General features: G+C 37.7%; 1 long non-coding RNA gene across 1 annotated transcript in view; it reads right to left on the bottom strand.

The window, feature by feature from the left end:
- Positions 1-14097, bottom strand: part of LOC131962825 (uncharacterized) — a 250953-nt gene that overhangs the window by 181579 nt on the left and 55277 nt on the right. The window lies entirely within an intron of this gene.

Genomic DNA, 14097 nt, shown 5'->3' with positions numbered 1-14097 from the left:
AAGACCCACTGGTAGAAGTTAGTGGAGGGGGATTGCAACACGTCGCCCAAGATGCTTTGAAGATCTCTCTCCTATAGAGCAACATGTATTAAATATGTACAGCAGTCTAGCTGGTAATGGAGCGATGGCACTGGATTAGCATAAAGCTCCATGGAAAATGATTCCTAATTGAGCGAGCCTTGATCTCGTGTTCTCAAGTGTGTCAAGCGGGACACAGTCTGCAGCATCCCCCGTCCCTCCTGTTCATTTATTATGCTCTCAGCCAACACCAGCGTCTGATACATGTGAGAGCTGTAAAGAAAATCCATATGTTGGTTTAAGTCCACTTAGTACTCTTTAAGATGTAAACATGGATGCTGTTTTCAAGTGTGCCACCCTTAGGTGTCGAGCTGCGGTTTATATCTTTAGGTTATGTGAAAACAAGGCTGCCAGTTTAACATGTATACAGTTCTGCATATGCACGGTGCACACGGACTCTTGGCACATAGGAACAAAGTTTTGCAGCTTGGAAGGAATACAAGATGCTTCGAGAGAGATAATAAACAGTGCAAAGACTTCTTTCACCTTTCGGCATTTTTTCTTTCAGCTTGTAGGTCAAATTGGTTCCAACTTTCCAGCACTTCAGGCGGAGGTGTTGTTAATGTACAACTTTTCTCCTGTTTCTGCTACGTCTGTGTAAACACCATTTCTCAAAAGAACACATTCACAAAGTTCTGGTTGATTATTAACAAAATACTTCCAATGCCTGTCTTGCAGCTCTCCCTAGAGAACAGAGAAAGTTCATCCACTTGTTAAAAGTTGCAGGAGAAACCCTCTGGCACACCAGTATTGCATTTTACATTAATGGGAAGAGCAGCAGTGGTTAGATTGAAACAGTAGCTGCTAAAATCGGCTGAACTTTGCCTGTTAAGTTCCAAATATGTCCACCAGAGCTCCAAGAAAACGTGAAAATTGAAAGGCATAAGGAGTTTTCTGTCTTGGCTCGGACTACAGAGCCTGTGCTGTTGTTTTATTCTCAAGTTTACGACATGATTAGGATGCACCAAAAAAATGCCTTAAAAGGCAAACCACTAATAGAAGTCTAAACGGTGTTATGGTGTTTTTTTCAAATTATTTTTGGACATACAATATCTTGTTGCTTCTTTGACATTTTTCCACATACTATTTCATCACAATTATCAATGTATGGCAACAGGAAAATCGGTACATATGGACTTGTTAACATGGTGAATAACACTAACTGCAGCTAAACTTTTTCAATTTGAAAATTAAACTTTAGCTCTCATTTGAAGATCACATTTGAGTCCAATGTGTCTTTTTTTTATCAAGGCTGTCAGAAGGGTTGCACCAATACATTGATCTGTGTCAATATAATGACTCAATGATCAACGGTCAGCAATTCAATATGCCCAATGCAAAGTGAAAATATCCAAAAAGCATCTTTAAGATATGCCTTCATTTGGAAAGTCTAACTTTATATTCTAGTCATGAAAAAGAATGACTGATTTGAGCCAATTTGAAGGCAGTAAAAGACCGGTATGTTTGGTTAGCTTCAGTCAGCTGTTAACACAGTCAAATCATTGCAATTATACCAACTCAACAAGAGCAACTTCAATAGGATTTGACAATTTTAATGACTTCTTCCAGACATTTAAATGGGAATTAATCTATTCTTTTTTTAATTTTTATTTCTTTTTATTGAACATTTTAACAAACATTTTGCATACATCGGGTATACAAAATAATGCATCTTCAGATTACACTTGACATCTTTCCTCAATCTTTAATCTTGGATCAGATATAAAATAACTACCTTTTTATATACTCCAATAAAATTGTGCTACTGAAATAGTAGTCATCCACTGTCATGCAAAAATGATGACCAATTAAACAACAATTTGTTCCAGCGTAGCAAAATTAGAGAAATAAAAAATACTATTCATGAAAGAAAAAATAATAATCACCAAAAAACAATAAATTAAATAAGAAATTATTATAATAATAATGAAAAACAGAACTTTTCAACTTCTACGAGCTACGAACCACTTTTTCTTCTAATGATGGACTTCTCAGATAAAGTCAGACCTAATTGGTTTTATGTACTCTACCCAATTTTTCCATATTCTTTTGAATTTGTCCTCCTCCAGTCTCACGGAGAAAGTTAACTTTTCCATCACATAAATATTATGTATAACCTCCAGTCCTCAATCTTCCTCCTTCTTCATCCACTTTCTGGTAATTGCTTTTTTGCTTGCAATCAATATTATTTTCTACATATGTTTGTCTCCTAATCTGGGAATTGATCTATTCTAAAATTATAAAGGTCTAATTTCCAAATGAAGGTCTTTCTGAAGGATGTTTATATGTATGGATATTTTCACTTTGCATGGAGGATACTAGAGTATTGATCAATACAGATCTATGTGTCCTTGTAGCATTTGACAATAAAAATAAGCCAAATCGGAATAAAAAAGGGGGATTTCTAATGAGAGCTAAAGTTTAAAAAAGTTTAGTCGGATTTAAGCAGTCAGTCAAACTTCATGGTGCACTGCTGTTAAAACAATCATGAGACACATTTAAATAACTGGCTTTAATCTACCATCCTGGGTACCTGTCACTTTAGTGCATGTGGGTTTGATTAGCAGCGTGAGTCACCCAGTACAGTGAATACAGTTTGTTCTTGTCAGTTTCTTTTTTAAATTTGTTATGAAACCGACAGAATTCCTAAACCTTTTCTTGGGTTATCTCCTCCGGTAAAAGCGTTAAAAGCTCTGCAGTTTTGAATACTATCTAATTTGATATAAAAGCCTTGGGAGGAGAGCCTCAGGGGTTTCAGACAAGTTGTATTAATTCTTTCTAATAGCTGACATCGTGTTTTTATCCAGGCTTGATTTAGCCTTATGTCAAATGATTATTTCAGCATACACAGTGACATCTGTAAAGCCTCATACAGTTAAATGTTTCCACATGTTGTCTCGCCGTGTCTGCATGGTGTCTTTCTGCAGTGATACAACTCTATTCTGATCTCTATTTCCCAGTTTTATATGCAGGAATCATCCTTTCCTCCTGCAGAGGTTTTGGCAAACCATAAGAGGCTATACACGGTGGGAATGATTAAGGCGCTGTTTGAAAGCTCAGCCCATTTGAACTCTGTTCCCCACCGTTCCTTTTCTGAATCATCATCTTATGAGCACAGCTAACGTTCCTTATCTCCCTTACACCTGCCCTCATTTCGGCATGCTCCCCTCCACCGCCGCCGCCGCCATCTCTCTCCCGCTCTTCTCCTCTCTCTCTCTCGCTCTCCATTTTTCTTTACAGTCCCAGATTATATTTCAAGGGAAGATGAGGTAATTGTGTTTCTAACCCCATTGAAGTTAAAACTGCACAAGGGAGGGGACAATCTCTTCGGAAAAGGTGATTTGTGCCACAGCATGTGATCAAGTGTGTGAGTGGAGTGGGCGGTTGGTTAAGGGAGGGGGGTGCCCCTGAAAAATGATGCAACGCCTCTTGTTGAGGTAAATCCATAAATAAAGGGATGTATATGTTTGATCTTTGAATGGTTCAAAGGGGGAAAAATTCATTAGGTGATGCAACTTACATGCCACACTGCTCGTTTTATTTTTGGAGGAAATTCAGTAAAAGAACAAACTGCAACATAATTTTAATCAGTGGTGTGTGTGTGTGATTAAGGGGTACAATAAAGAATCAAGCAGCTTATTCAAATGATATTTAGCACAAACCCAAAACCTCTACAAAACTAATTACGTTCACATTGACTATGATGACTCAAATCAGGCACTGTAAAAAAGGGGGACTCCACTGAAAATGAGACATTAAAAGCCACTTCAGTCAGATAAATACAAAATAGCACTGATGAACAATATTACTCTGGCTTTATAGCAGCGGCTCAAATGCTTTATGTGACTTAATATATTCTTATGAATGGACAATAAAGTGGATGGTACTTAACATCACTAATAGGCGTCCATACAGAGAGATCTGAACCTAGACATCTATACCTGAATGTCTCATAACTGTCTATACCTAGTCATCTAATTGCTGTCTAAACCTACCCACATCATAGCTGTCCATACCTAGACTTCTAAACCTAGACTTCTAAACCTAGACGTCTATACCTAGATTTCTAACCGAGACTTTAACCTAGACATCCAATAGCCATCTATACCTAGACGTCTAAACCTAGATACCTAAACCTCGACGTCTAAACCTAGACGTCAAATAGCAATCTATATCTAAAAATCTAAACATAGACATCTAAAGTGTCTAACTTAGATACTTTAGATGTCTATACCTGTACATCTCATGGCCGTCTATACATAGACATCTAATTGTTGTATATACCTAGATGTCTAATAGCTGTATATACGGTGTTTTTGTTTTGTTTTTGTTATTTATTTATTTTATATTTTACGTTACTGGTACACTTATTTTACTATTCTATTGCTTTTTTGGAATTTTTTATTTTTTATTTCTGGACATACTATACCATTACAATGATCAACTAACTATATAATCTATAGCATTTTTGGCAAAATACACCTTTGACATTTTCCGACATAATATACAAGGGTGCTCTTGGCTTTTTATTGACATTTTTGGTGTCACTATGGCACTATGACCAGTTTTTAACACTTTTCAACATACGTCAATCTGGCATGGACATACTAGACTATATAAAATGTTCAACCGCCAACTTTTTAATCACCTTCTCGTCAATCAGCTTGGGGTATTTAGGGCATGGTCACACACTCACAAATTTACAGTTACATTGGTGAATCTTTACTTTTACTTCCATTCTATGTGTGCGACAGGTGAATACAAGATTTGGTTCCAGCAGGAAATCATACTTGCATTTTCCCAACACATCCATTCAACTTTGGTGAACTTTGAGCGGTAAAGTTGCAGCATCAACCAATAACAAAGAAGTTTGTGTCGCGGAAACTACAAACTATTAAACTGATTCCTGTGTGTGTTAAACTACAATGAGACCCCTTGACTGCACACAGGTGAGCTTCATTTAGTCAATTATGTGACCTCTTAAACCAACTGGCTGCACCAGAGATGCTTTATTCATTTCATCTAAAAGAGGGAATATGTTCTTACAGAATGGAAACAGAATTATTTTGTCAATCACCACAAAAGCACCAAAAAGCCATATTAAAGTCCCTTTGATTCAATGCTGTAAATCAATGAAAGTCTAAACTTCCAAAGGGGGCAGTGTATAACAAAAGGAAGAGATGGCCAATAGTTTGCAGGTTAAAAAAAGACCTTTCATCCTGTTTCACATTGGGTAGCAGAGATTTTTTGTTGCGAGTGCAAAAATGTACCATGACTACCACTGTCGGCCAGATTACTCAGACTCCCCCACTTCACTTAGACCTGAACATGAATAATTCACAAAGTCATTAACCTAAGCAATTTGCCCACAGCCCTCTCCTCCAGCCTATGCAAAAAAAGCTCTATTTGTGGAGCTCTAACCCAGAATATGTCTGATTAAATTTCAGAGGTTTCAAAGTTTTCTCTGGGGCAGCGGCGGCCTGCCATGATGATGATGACGATGACAACAAAGATTTGTTATATAATTCAGTGACGGGATTGTCCTTTTGGGGATGTTACAAACAGAATGTGCCTGCAGGCCGGCTATGTCATAATATCTGTGGCTTTAATAAACCAAAATAAACCAAAAATATTAATCTTGTCTTTGAAGTTTCCTCCCGGTGCCGGTAAGGAGTGATTGTATTGTCTAAAAATACCATTATAGAGCTTTAACTTTGACTTTGATTTATCCTCCAAAGCAAACACTGACCTCAATATTCATATACATTTGTCACATGTAAAATATGACACCATTTAAATTGCACGGCATCACTCATGCAAGAGCTTTAAGGCATACGCCATTATACAAATTATACATGACATTTGCTCTTAAAGTTTTTCTGTCAAAATGAACTTCTTGAGCAGATATCGTCTACTCGACACAGTTATGAATTTTATAAGAAAATGAGCACATAATATGAATGTTTCATGACTGAATAATCTTGGTCTTGCCCTTTCTTCTGTTGTGAAAAATGCATGCACAAAATATTGATGGATGTTCCTCTTCTACTGACAGAAATGACATGCAATAAATCAGAAAAATGTCGGAAACAGATAAGAATCGATATGTCAAGTCTGAAATTATGCTTTACCCGGCCCTGACATATGCTTAATGTGCAGATTTGAGATCATATCCGAGGATGCTTGCGAGCTTGAGTGAACTAATGAATACATATGAGATTGAGGTCAAATTATACTGGATGGGTTCATAAAGCAATGTACATCCACATCCACATGTTAATGTGATGCTGTAATTGAGAGAAATACTTTCAAACCTTGAAAAGCAAAAATAAAGCTGCTTTTCAATTTTATAATTGATGCTCTTATATAAGCATTTCCAACAGACAAAGAATAAAATCATGCATAATTAGAATCACCACTGATAATGTATATGTAAGAAAATTTAGCTGTGAGAGAGTAGACCTAAATGAAAATTATTTCTGTATCTGCCCATGTGATCTGCTTCTTCCTTGGTTTGTCAAGAGTACTCAGATGAAATTAGAATCCCGTACATATAATGTACTTATTATGAGTCATGATCATACATAAGAGTAATGTGTCATATCCAGACATGTGATGAAGTTAAGATCTCATTGGGTTATCTTGCTTTTTTTTTTTTTTTAACTCATGAAGCTTAATTCTGAAAGTATTTTCCAAAGAGTTTTAGCTACACCCTCATCCAGGTTAAGCCCCGCCCATTCTGAGTGCAGATCATTTACAAATTGTGCAATGCCTGATAAAAAAACATACCTGTTTGAAACAGGCCGCTTGCCGTTAGTGTATTGTTAGTTGTAGCAATGCTAAAGTGCAAGGGCCATTTGCAAACAGTGAGGTGTTTGGGACCAGACTATTTACAGTTAAAACAGCGTTGATCCTGAAAGTTGCATCTCTGGTGTTTGAAACGTTAGAGCTTGCTCTGAACTCTGGGCGTGTGATACCAACTGAAGGGTCACCCTTTTGCATCAGTTTGGGATGTGACAGACATGACATGTCACTTTCTGCTAGGTTCATGAATTGTGGCTTTTCAGAATAAACCTCTGTGTTCACAGGAAACTGTTTATTTACGTAATAAAACCACTTGACTAAGGCTTGGATAAAACAGCAGAGGTGGGCTTGGAAACAAAGACTTCTGCACTAATCTACTGAACACAGTTATACTGGTTGGCTCAAAATAACAACATTGAATCTTGGCTTTACATTGGACAAAACACAGAGGTTTGTTGTCCACCAACCAAGTTCAATGGAACTTTGTGCAAATGCAACTTTGACATCCGTTACTCGAAGCGTCTAATATAAACCCTGTGTTTCTCAAACAGAGCCTAAATGGTGCCTTGTATGTTGGTATCAGACTTGATTAAGGGTCAATATCTGATGAGTTGGGAGTGGGACTTGGCTCATAGCAAGCAATGGAGAGCAAACTGTACCCAGCATGCCGATCAGCAGTGTAGCAGTTAAGAGGGTTCCCCTCTCAATATACGACACAGCGTGAACATAATGCACTACTGCTGAATATGTCCTGCAGATCTCAAGACCTCACACTCCACACTGCACTTCCTTTTGTTCTCAGCAAAACCAACAAGATTAGATGGCCGTCTACAAAATAAAAGGACAAACAGAGACTTCCTCTATTAAAGTTAGATGTTTATCAGCACTATTTAATGTTTGTATTTGCAATTTTAATCCTTCTATGTAATTAGGTTGATGTGACTCTAATTTAATTGAGTTTCTTGATTTCAAGTTATCCTAAATTGCTGATGCTCTGCACTTATGTCCACCAAATTATATCAATAAATAGTTATTCCCCAAAAAGATCCAACAATGTTTGATCATCCTTTTTGGGTTGAATAAACAAAAAAGGAAGTATTAAATCATATTTTTGATACCTGATAAGTGAGAATGATTTTCCTCTCTGTGCCGAGGTACTGCAGGCTGAAAACTGACTTTATCTCACTTCCACTGACCCAAACATTGCACGTCTGATTTAAATTCGGCAGGTCATTGTGCTTCAGATTCAGCAAAAGATGAGTGACAAAGCCATTCTGCACACTGACATATCAACCGCTTGAACCCTGGTTCATTCTCTGACGCACTCAGAGCGGATTACAAAGCTCCTATAGCCAGGTCTGTGATGTGAACTTTACCTGCAGGTTTGCGCAGTATAAACCTCCACAGGCAGTGCTCATATAAAGGGACAGGGACAGTGAGAGGTGAAATGGTGAGAATTATGTAAAAGTTATTTAAACTGCCTGACCGAAAGCTATTTCAGGGCTAATCTCAAAACATTTGCGGCTTAAGCCCTGACAGAAAGCACTTAGCGAGACCACTGGGGAGGTGAAAATTACTCACTCACTCACTTTCTCTCTACAGATTTTTTACAGCTGCTTCATGGATTTGAACCGCTGACCTTGTTGGCTCAAGCCTGCTTATCCAACCTTTAGGGGCGTAAACACTGCACACACTCAACTTGTTAGAGTATACTGTTTTTAAATTTACTATCTCAAAACTTGTCCGACTTTCATCCCCTATAGACAAACCTCTGGATGCATCCATGGTGTATAACATACAGTATACATATAGATATAACAGTCTCAATATACTATACTGGGATTAAAATAGTGAAAATAGGACAAAACGCAAAAAAAGAACATTTAAAACTGTGCTGCTTTTTTTATGCTGGTCGTGATTTGACTGTTACTTCAAGGTTTTCTGAATTATCTTTGCAGGGATTCAATATGTATGGCACACAAAGATTAAGAAGGTCTGGATAATTTATTTTTCTCTTTGTTTAGCACCTGTTAAACAACTTATGCCTGTTTAGGGATCCCACATGCACAAATATTCAAATACAGCAGGCTGAAACAGCAAATTTTACATGAGAAAAACTATGTTTTTTCTCAAGTAGCCAGGTATGTAAAGAGGAGACTTGTGGGAACCCAGAGAGCCCATTTTCATTGAAATAGCATGACGTCAGAGGTCATATGACTGCTTTGAAAATCACCATCAAACATTAAAAAAAGCTAAAACTTTGCAGCGCTATTTCGACAACTTCCCGACACATATCCTGACATCCTTGAAGCCTATATTCCTTAGATATTCTGGTTTAATATGATGCCTGTAACTCCAGTATATTCCTAAAATTGAGGCCACTACGGCCTCCGAAAAAAAAAAAAAAAAAGCCGGCAAAACCACAAAAGTAGGAATTTAATATTTATGACACAAAAAAGAGATTATGTGGGTCCGAAACATTTATTTCTGTTATTGTTTAGCACCTTTTAATAATAAACTAGAGCACACCGACATGATGAGCTAAAAGATGGTCTTACCAGGCTAATATAAATATATTTTTGTATTGCAAATGCTGCTTTAAGAGCATGCAATATGTGCGTGTCTACAAAAAAAAAACTTGACACATTCTGCATTTAAAAAGAAAAACTGCCTCCAAACAATGCCACACAAACATGTTGATGTGACAGACATGTAAATACAACTAATTAGTCGAGGTCGGAAGGCTAAAGGGAAAGAATAACGAGGCCTCAGGTGTTGGGAGTAAAAACAACAGCTGGCTCCACATGCTTCCCAACACTTGTCACCAGTTTAATGGAATTGTCACCAAGCAACCAACAAAACCAAATAGAAAACCAAATAAATATGGATGCATGGATCATGACAATTACATGGCTCTGTTCAAGTCATGTTCCCACAAGTTTTCCTCATGAATATCCTGGCTTGGTTAAGCCAATGTGCAGACAAAGGAGACTGCAAGGAGACTTATCCAAAGCTGTGTTTAACCTCAAAATGCAACACACACTATATGAATATCAATCAGTGTATAAACAGCAGCAAAGCCTATGTGGTATGCAATACAGAGCTCCTTGAGAGGATGTCAGAAATAAAAAAAGATGTAGATATACTGCCGCATTAATATAGATGTCATGGTAGCAGAGAAAACAAACAAACCAAAAATATAAATAGAATTTGATGGTGTTTGTTTTGCTTGCCCTATAACTGACTTGTACAGGCTTTTATTGTCAGTAGGACCTGACTCTGGTGTATTCTGCAGAGGTGAAAAACTGGGGATAACTACACTCAGGCCCATGAATCCATTTTATAATGTTGATTCAAAAACACATGACCTTTAGCTCGCTGAGAGTCTCTGTATAAACAAATGACATTGCCCCGGCGATGCTGTAGCTCGTTCTTTGCTTCACAGGAGGCCGTGCACCGTTGATGTTTCAATTTGTGCTGTCCCAGAAATGTCAAGTTAATTTTTTCCAGAGTGATGGAATTGTTGAAATGCTGGTATGATCATAAAAGCATCCTCTGTCTCAAACCGTGTCTTTCTCTTTCCACTCCGTATGGTTTCCTCTGTGTTTTCATGCTTTTATCCGTATTACCTACACACCGTCACGGCTATTGATTCTGAATTATGATACAAGTTTTTTTGTATTGTAGCAATCATGGAAAATTTGTTTTTCATGGAGCAAGTTGTAACACAATAGCATTACGGGAACTAAAATATATTTTTCTGAAGGAAGAACATTTGCTCTTAGATGGGTTTATATTTTATTGGTTTGTTGTAAAGCTGCCAGTTACTTAAGGGGATTTGATTTCTGAATGCTGACTATTAAAAAACAGAGCAGGAGACCCTAAAAAAAGCTTATTCATCCCATTAATTTAGTTGAAAAGGTACACTTTAATCCACATACACACACAGTTAACATCGTGGAGGACGAAGGGTCCACGAGAGAAACATGAAGGACGCACAAGTAGCTGAGAAGTTGGGATAGATTATAACTTTTGCACTCAACAGAGACTGATGGACATCACTAGACATTAGATGGACATTAGTTACAGGATGTAAAGCGAGTTCTATGAATATGTGCAGAGCCCTGTAACTAGTGTTGTTAACTGGTTTCCAATAATAAATCTACACGTTTGCATAAAGTAAGCACATTTTCTTATATGAGATAGTTGAAAATTCCTTCTACAAGCTAGAGTTTGAACAGATAAAAAAATGTGTGATTTATTTACAGATACACTCTTTATTTTTGCACTCTGCACTTATATTGCCATTGCCAAACAGCAATTTCCCTCAAGATAAATAAAGTTTTATCTCATCTTGTATACGATGCCTCCTGGGCTAGAGGTGTTCCAGGCATTTCCTCTTGGTACGAGGCCCCGAGGACGGCCCAGAATAAGCTGGAGGGACTCTATATCTCATCTGGACACAGAATGCCCCGGTGTCCCCCAGGAGGAGCTGGGGAGCATTGCTGTGGAAAGGGACAGGTGGACACCTTGCTCAGCCTGCTGCCCCCTGCGACCCGGTCCCAGATGAGCAGATTAAAATGATGGATGGATTATGTTATATCATATGACCAATATGGACCAGAATTTTTATATTGATAACCTCCTTTGATGACCGACTTAATGGGTAAAACAAGAATAACTATAACATGGAATAATATGTTGAATGATTTTTCAAGAGCTACATGAAGCGGATGGCACTTTCGCCTCCAAGCAAGAGGGTCACAGGTTCAAATCCGGTCTGTGTGGAGTTTGCATGTTCAAACAACCTATTCAGTGACTCAGGTATAAGAACCTGTTGATCATTTTATAACATCGACCTTTCTACTCTTCTAGCGTATGAATCATTTTCCACAGTAAAGGTTCAACATCCAACTGAAGTCACAAATACCAAAGGCACAATTTTTTTAAGTGGAGGTGGACTTTAATGAAGTTTTAAGTTCCTGTAGCTCAAGAATGAAAATAAACTGTGGGCTGAGAATGAACAGCATGGGTCCCCATTACGAAGGCAGCCATGTTCACCTGCCATGTTCAGACCAGCTTAGTCATCACAGATGAAACAGAGTTTTGCAGCCATTAGCTAAAGCAAACGGAAGGCTTGGGTCAGGGCAATATGAAAGAGAGGGAAAAATATTTTCTGTGATTCATGAATCTAGCTGGAAACAACAAAAACATCTGAATTGTGCAGAATAGAAAAATATGTTAAATCTGGTGCTACATTTTAATTAGAGAGCCAAAAAAGTCCACAGGACAAAAGATTGCTGCACACAGCCTCAGACAGCAATGTGCAATGGTACCAAAAACACAGTACTAGTACAGATAACCATCCAGATCAACAAAGGCCTACTGCCTCTAAGCCATAAAAACCAACTTAAAAAACTTCACATTTCCCGACGAGCCCCTGATTTATGTTACAAACCCCTAAAGAGGCTCTCCACAAACTGAGTCTGAGTCGTTGCTGCAGTGGCACAGGTTGGATTCCAACCTGTGGCCCTTTGCTGCATGTCATCCCCATTTGCAGCTGTCTTATCACATCAACACAAAAAGCCAAAAAACAAACAGGCACCAAACCAACTCTAGACAAAGACAGACGGGCCTACCAAAAAAAGAAGCTCTGAAAACCAGTATAATGTTGAGTAATATCGTATCGTTCTGTATTCCACCTGCTAAGCCTCGAGAGGAAATTATACCTTTTTTTTTTTTCTTATCAGTGTTGGCAGCAGTGAAGAAAAGCATAATCATGAATGTGGGTGGTGACACTGAATTCCAAAACTAGATCATGTTACTTTCGCTGCTGAGGACATGATGCACCTGCTGGGAAACCAGAAAAAACTACCAAAGTAAAACCTCACTTTAAACACCATCAGTATACAGCAGGTGGGTGCTCAAGTGGAGCGGCTCAGTTACTACAAAGCGCTTAACTGTGGCTGCACTGGGCAGCTAATAGGAGGCGACGCATGTCAGCCACTCAAGCACCACTCCCTCAGGCCACTAATGTACGCAATAAATCCCATTTTCTAATTGTACATTACTGAAACCAAGGTTAAGGTCAATCCTCTGTCATTTCAGAGGCTATTATAGCAGATTTGGTCAGAAAATATAAAGGACTTTAACTGTATAAAGTTATTTTAATAAGATAATAAACTATTCAGAGAGATTTCCAATATGCACGGTGCTTTTCATTTGTTTCAATTCAACTCATAACATTTTCTCTTTGCAAACTGGATAAAATAGAAGCATAGAAAATAAGGTCGTCATGTAAGCATAACAAGGGACACATTGTGCCACCTGTTGGTGCTGATATTGTGCTGCTGTATGCTAATGTGCTTTATCTGCATGCGAGGAAAGCAATCATGTCTGTAATTTGACTCTTTCTGCAGAGTGTTATCGGTTGATTTGTTACAAAAAATTCAGCTTTACTGCCCTCGGATGCCCACCATTCTAAAATTGTAACATCCATTACATTCCTAACTGGATTTCGAGGGAAACAATTACATATTCCGACAACCCACTGCAACATTTTTGGCAAGAAAACAGTAACACAGTAAGATATTCCACATTCCAAGTTCAAAACACATGTTTGTCTCCCACTGACCCGCCAGACTCTCTGATTTTTCTTGGATCAATTTAAATGATTTTTACAAGTTGGCATTAGACCTGTGGTATGTTTCCCTTCATTCTAAAGATTTTTAAAGACAGAAAAATCTTATAATTAAAAAAAGCCATCCAACTTCAGGCTCTATTAGACAGTCCATAAAAAAACACTGATGGAAAAAAAATTCAATACATAAATATGAAGAAATTATAGACTACTGATGTAACAAAAATTCCAATTTTGCAAGAAAAAAAAGAAATAAAAACAAGTTATTTTCTGAAAGTTTTAACCATGTAGGAATGCCTTTTAACATGAACTACAATTTTAATTGGTCAAATTATCTTGCTTTTTATTGTGTTGAATTGTGAACACCTTACAGTCTTTGGACTGTTTTAATTAAATATTATTAGCCAAGATGTCAAGGTTTTCACAAAATCCTCCAAAAACCTTTTGAAACAACAGTATTCAGGACAAAAGGCTTTTTAAAAAAACTTTTTTTTTTTTTTGTTGAAGCAAGAAATCATAAATCTGCACAGATAAAAGCTTGGATTTTAGAGGCTTAACCTGGTTTTATTCACCAA

This window comes from Centropristis striata, chromosome 24 (assembly GCF_030273125.1).
Source record: "Centropristis striata isolate RG_2023a ecotype Rhode Island chromosome 24, C.striata_1.0, whole genome shotgun sequence".
Classification (NCBI taxonomy): domain Eukaryota; kingdom Metazoa; phylum Chordata; class Actinopteri; order Perciformes; family Serranidae; genus Centropristis; species Centropristis striata.
This window is presented reverse-complemented; position numbering and strand designations above follow the sequence as displayed.